Source organism: Labeo rohita, chromosome 15, assembly GCF_022985175.1.
Source record: "Labeo rohita strain BAU-BD-2019 chromosome 15, IGBB_LRoh.1.0, whole genome shotgun sequence".
NCBI lineage: Eukaryota > Metazoa > Chordata > Actinopteri > Cypriniformes > Cyprinidae > Labeo > Labeo rohita.
This window is the reverse complement of record NC_066883.1, coordinates 17989887-17995777: the sequence shown is the minus strand read 5'-3', so window position 1 is coordinate 17995777 and position 5891 is coordinate 17989887. Positions and strand designations below refer to the sequence as shown.

At 35.7% G+C, this 5891-nt stretch overlaps 1 pseudogene; it reads right to left on the bottom strand.

Moving 5' to 3' along the window:
- Nucleotides 1-3888: 3888 nt before the first annotated feature.
- Nucleotides 3889-4933, bottom strand: LOC127177653 (odorant receptor 131-2-like; annotated as a pseudogene).
- Nucleotides 4934-5891: the final 958 nt, after the last annotated feature.

Below are 5891 nucleotides of genomic sequence, written 5' to 3'. Positions count from 1 at the left end.
AATGTCACACCCCTGGACTTTCTAGTTGGTTTCTCCCATCATCTCCCCTGCAGTTCTGTGTATTTTGGTTTCTCCCTCATTGTCAACACCTGTGTCTGTAATCAGTCTGTGTGCATATATAGCGTGTGTTTCCCCTCTTGCTTTGTCGGATGTTGATGTTACTACCCTGTGTTCCCCGTGGATTTATTAAATACCTTCGTTTATTTACGTCGTTGTTCGTGTGCTTTGTCTCAGTGTGACAGTAGCCTATTGTATAGATAGATATTACAAAGTTAAATATTTACACATTAAATAATATAAAAGTATTAACTAATGTTTATTAAACACATTTAAATATATTTAATAAACATCAAATATATTTTGTCATACGTAGCATACTCAATGTGAGCCAAAATATACAATTTTATGTAATTAAAATGATTTCTAAATATGACTGCTGTTGATATGAATGAAGCAATACACTACAAATTGTATAAAACTTTTTGTCTTGTAATCCATAAACTAAGGGACTCAGTATCTTTTTCCCCCTTGGGTTAACTTTTTTCCCCATATTTATTTCTAAAGAAAGGACACATTTTTCTAAGAAATTTTACAAAACACATCTTAATCAGACAAAATATTTGATTACAATTTTCCTGTGCACTCACTTTTCTGAGTTTTGCTAAATGTTTGATGTCTTCAATTCTGTCTTGGATCATCTGCTGCACATCTGTCTGCATCTTCCTCAGATGAGGCTATATAAAAAGCAGAATATAGACAGTGAACAAATTCAACACCATCAAATGCAATTGTCAGGTTATACCATGTATGTTGTTACCTTCCTCTCTCTGCTCTCTTCCTCAACAACAACGGTGTTGTGAGTTCTGTGATTTGTGACAGTGCAGACCAAACACACACATGTCTGATCATCTCTACAGAACAGCTCCAGAGGTTTGTCATGTTTCTGACAGACATATTTCTCAAGATTCTCCACAGGATCAATTAGTTTGTGTTTCTTTAACTTTTCAGCTCTGTAATGAGGCTCCAGATGAGTTTGACAGTAAGAGCTTTGACACACCAGACACATCTTCAGCGCTTTCATTTTTGTCAATTAATGTCACAGAGAACCTCAGGCTTACTCAGACCAAACTTTTCCCTAAAGAGCTGCACATCCGATCTGAGTGCTGTGTTGAACTTGAGGTCAGGTCTTTTCCTGAAACTTGCTTTACAGAATGGACAGTTGTAGGTCTGACTGTTGTTCCAGCACTGGTTCAGGCAGCTCTTACAGAAGTTGTGTTTACATGGAGTGCTGACTGGATCAGTGAACACATCCAGACAGATCGAGCACTGGCGCTCCTCTGACAGAGCTGAAGAGGATGATGAGGAAGCACAATTTATCATAATGTGCATCTATCATATGTAAAGCAAAATATTAAATGTTTCATATAAGTAAAAAATCTAAATACATAGCACTTGATATAATGCATACTGACTGATTAATTAAGGGGTAATTTGGTCATTTTACAAAATTAAACTCAAAAAAAAAAAAAAAAAAATCCATTTTTTTTTTCTTTCTTAAGACTAGTTATGTAACAAAATACCAGCACACTAAATTAACTTTTAATTTCATCGAATGACATACTCTTACTACATTTCTGATTGAAATTTGGTGAAGCAAAAACAATTATTTGACTCTTGATTATTATTATACTTAAACCCTCTTTTGCCCACCTTTACTCCAGTCAGATAATGAAGCAGACCAATAACCCAATCAGTAAAATCTCTATATTACACAGTATTTCCATCGTTTACCTGTAAGTGAGTGTCAGCTGTGCTCATCAGCTGTGGTCTCAGCCTAAATAAATTTTCGGTTGTTAAAAGAGAAAAATAGTTTTCCAGGTCCAGTTGTTCATCAGTTTAGTTTCATTTTAAAGAAAACCTTCACAGGAAGAGCTGCAGGTATATCATAGTTCCTCCCATCTTCTCTCATGGATATGGAGCAAATCAAAATTTGTAGTAGCTAAAGGTTTGTAATAAGCACAACATAAGGGATGATAAAACTTTTAAAGGTATAGTAAGAGATACCAACAGTATATGTGTTGGAACAGGGTCGGAACTCAACTCTTCAGGTCTGTGGCCCTTGAAGAAGTGAGTTCGACACCCCTGACTTAGAAGGTACACAGTGACCTCTGGTGTTGAGTATGAAAACCTGCAGGAGCAGATATGATACAGTGCTGCTGTGTGTGTTTTTTTTTTTTTTTTTTTTTGTTTTTTTTTTGTTCTGTTTTTTGAAAAAGCAATTAGTTAGAGCCATTTTGGTTTCTTTTATTTTCTTTGTTTATCAAAAGTATTAAACAGTTGTGCACACATTAAATGTTTCCAATTCATTGCATTTGACTATGTGTGATGATTATCAGTAGAAAAAGGCCTGTCCCAAAGCTAATATTACAGTTTTTCTCAGTCGCTTTGGTGCATTTCTCACAACACTATTTACATTTGCACAACATTTACTTCAACCTCCACAACATTTAGTCATTTGTGCACATCATAGTAGCAGTTTCTCATTCCTTCCAACAAATTGCAAATGCTTTTGGACATGCATCAATTGCTTTCATACAACTCTCTGCTGTTTTATAACATTATCATTTGCTTATGTCATGTCAGTCAAAATTAACTAAACTTGTGAATGCTGAATAGTCATTCCATATAAAACTAATAGTCCTCATTTCATTGCTTGAGTCATTACATACAAAAATGTTGAACTAGTTGTCAAAATCTGTCAAGCAAATTTTATAAAAAATTTTAAATCTTTTTTTTTTCCTGAAAATGTCTTCTAAATTGAACAATTTCTGCAAATGTGCATGAATGATTTACAGACCTATGTATGTTGTAGGTTCAGTTCCAATATGTACTGCAATATTGTTTACAGTTGTGCACAGCTCTACCCAAAGGGAGTTTATGTTTGTTGTAAATAAGGGTGTATTTATTCGTTTGCACAATGCTTTGAATAAATTAGAACTGCAAAGAGCATATGCAGTAAAAATGTGAAACATACATATTCAGTGTCTTGTACTCAGATACCTCACTAAATACAGTAATGTCTAACTTTACTGTAGTTTTCAAATGGCTGTGCAAATAGTATAGTGCTGTCTTGAGCATTTTCAGGAAGCGTCACCAAGATCTGACTTTTTTGCATTGGAAAAAATTTACAGAGTAAACTGTCATAATGAAAACATGACAAAGCCATTTGACTATCTTGTTCATAAACAATGGTGTCAGGACTTTTCATCTTGATGACACTGACATTTCATTGACATGAATACTTGCTTTTGAGGAATGAGCTATCCATTTTGAGCAAGTGACACGCTTTTGCTGGTTATCAGCTAGGTTTTGCAGTTTGTACTAATTGTTTTGAGAAATGCATTAACTGTTGTGCAAATGTAAATAGTGTTGTGAGAAATGCACCAAAGCGACTGAGAAAAACTGTATTAAAACAAAATTATTATTAATAAAACAATGTATGTGCATTATATCATAATTAAACTACAATTGTTTCTTTTTATTAGAAATTTGATGCCAGGTTGTTTTACCTATACACTAGCTACTACCTGACACATTGTTACAACATATGGATATTACAGACAGTGACTTGACATCCTACTCACAGTCTTAAAAAAACAGTGCGCACCTTGCAATATTTGATAGATAGATAGATAGATATTAATAAAATCTGTATTATATTATATTATATTATATTATATTATATTTTAAATATTTACTAAACAACATTTGTCATACATAGTATACCACTGCAAGGCAAAATACATTTATAAGTTATTATGAATTTTTTAAATTAATGCTAAACAGCTGTAATTTGAATTAAACACTACACTATACATTGTGTGAGGTTTAATTATTTATGGAAATGCTTACTACACCTCTAAAAGTGTTATCATCTCTTATTTTGTGCTTATTACAAACCAAAATGCCACAAAAGGCATAATATTTAAGAGCACTGTAAAACTTTTTGTCTCGTAATCCATAAACTAAGGGACTCAGACAACGAGGCAAGATCAAAAACAAAATGAAATTTGAGTATCTTATATTTACAAATAGCATGACATCTACTTTCCATAAAGGCATTTCTATATAAGGGGTTATGAGATGCATCATACACAGAAGCAGCTGAACACCATGGAGAATTATAGTTTTGAGACCCTTGTTTGTTGAATTTTTCCTCTCTGAGGAGGCAGATCTGGCTGCAGCATAATCTTGAAGTAGATGGAGACAACAGTACAGAACATTATGATGAATATGAGCTGTAGACTCGACGCTCTCATGTCTGCCAGCCATTTTATCTGTAACATGACCTCCAGACTACACACAACATAAAGGTGCAAGAAACCAGGAGGAATATTAACAAAACAGACTGTGAATATAAACAATGGTATAACAGAACTGATACCCAATATAATAAAAAGCCCAATAAAGGTGTTTTTGGGGGTGGAGATGCTGGCATGTCTTAAAGGCATACATATGGCCACATAGCGCTCCAAACACATGGCTACAAGAGTCATGGGTGAACAAAGAGAAAGCAAAGACATAAGTGTGCACAAGATATAGCAAGGAATTATATGCACGGGGTACAGGTAAAATCCCCCCATGAGGGATAAATCAGTCAACACCATGAAAGCAGAGTCAACAAAAAGAGTCTGAGCAAACAGAATGTAACGTGTGTCCCTGAAGGTCTCTTTCTTCAGAAAGGTGAAAATCATCAGTCCGTTCACATAGAGAAGAATCCCCACCAGTACCTGCACCACCAAAGGCTTCTCATTTATCGCTTTCAAATTAGATTTGCTGCTCAAATTGTTGTTTTCTGTCAAGTTCATCTTGACAGCAAAAATAAAACATGAAAAAAACTCACAAAGCCAGAAGGTGAAAGCTGTGATGTACCTCAAGGCAGCTGGAGAGAACCTCCTAGCTGTCCTCCCTTTGTGCTGTTTTTATAGTGCTTTAGATGGGCTGGGCCTTATTTTGTTTACAGATACTCATGTGTCATCAGTGCAGATGTTTCTGTGATCTCAATGCTGATTTCATCATTTGGTATAAATCTGACAACAAAGAGATAATATTTTGGATTTAAAGATGATATTGTGTGTGTTTGGGGGGAGTAAGAAGACCTTTGGTACAAAGCCTGAGAAGGACAGAACTTCCTATTGGTCACAATGCAGTTTCTGCCCTCCACCCACCTTGAGACTGATTCCTAAGGTTTTGTCCTATGACCAAACATAAAAATTCTGTAGGACCTCCAGATGTAACAGCAGTGGGTGAAACAGAGAGAGATCACAAAGATCCATCCAAATCCATGTTTTCAAAATGTAAAACTGATGCACACTACAACACACACATATTCAGAGAAATAAGTATTCCTAGTGACAGCAACGTGTAGTGCAACATCTTACACAAACTTGGCTGTTAATGGACAACTGAATGCATGCATAACAGTTCAATCTTTTCCCTATCATGTTTGGACTCAATGTGTTTGTAACATTGTCTAATGTATTCTGGTTAAGGTTTGGAAAAGTGAGAAATGCACCGGTAAAACTTTAGTGACACTTTTCTAACTTTGTGTTTGGACTATGCAAATAAATTCCACAGGTGTCCCCCTATTCTGATGGAACCAGCCAGTCACAGCACAGAAATGGAGAAGCGTGAAATTGCAATCTACTCCTCATCAGAAAGGGATAAAGGGACCCTTCCAAAAGACACTCCTTGTTCTGAGTCTGAGTCCTGCGAAGGAAGGGACACTAACAGAGCAACAAGGCTCTGAGTCTCCCATCCAGAGTGAGAGCAACAGACACAACCTGTTCTGAGTCTCCGGCATGTCCAGGAGACGCTAACAGATCAACTCC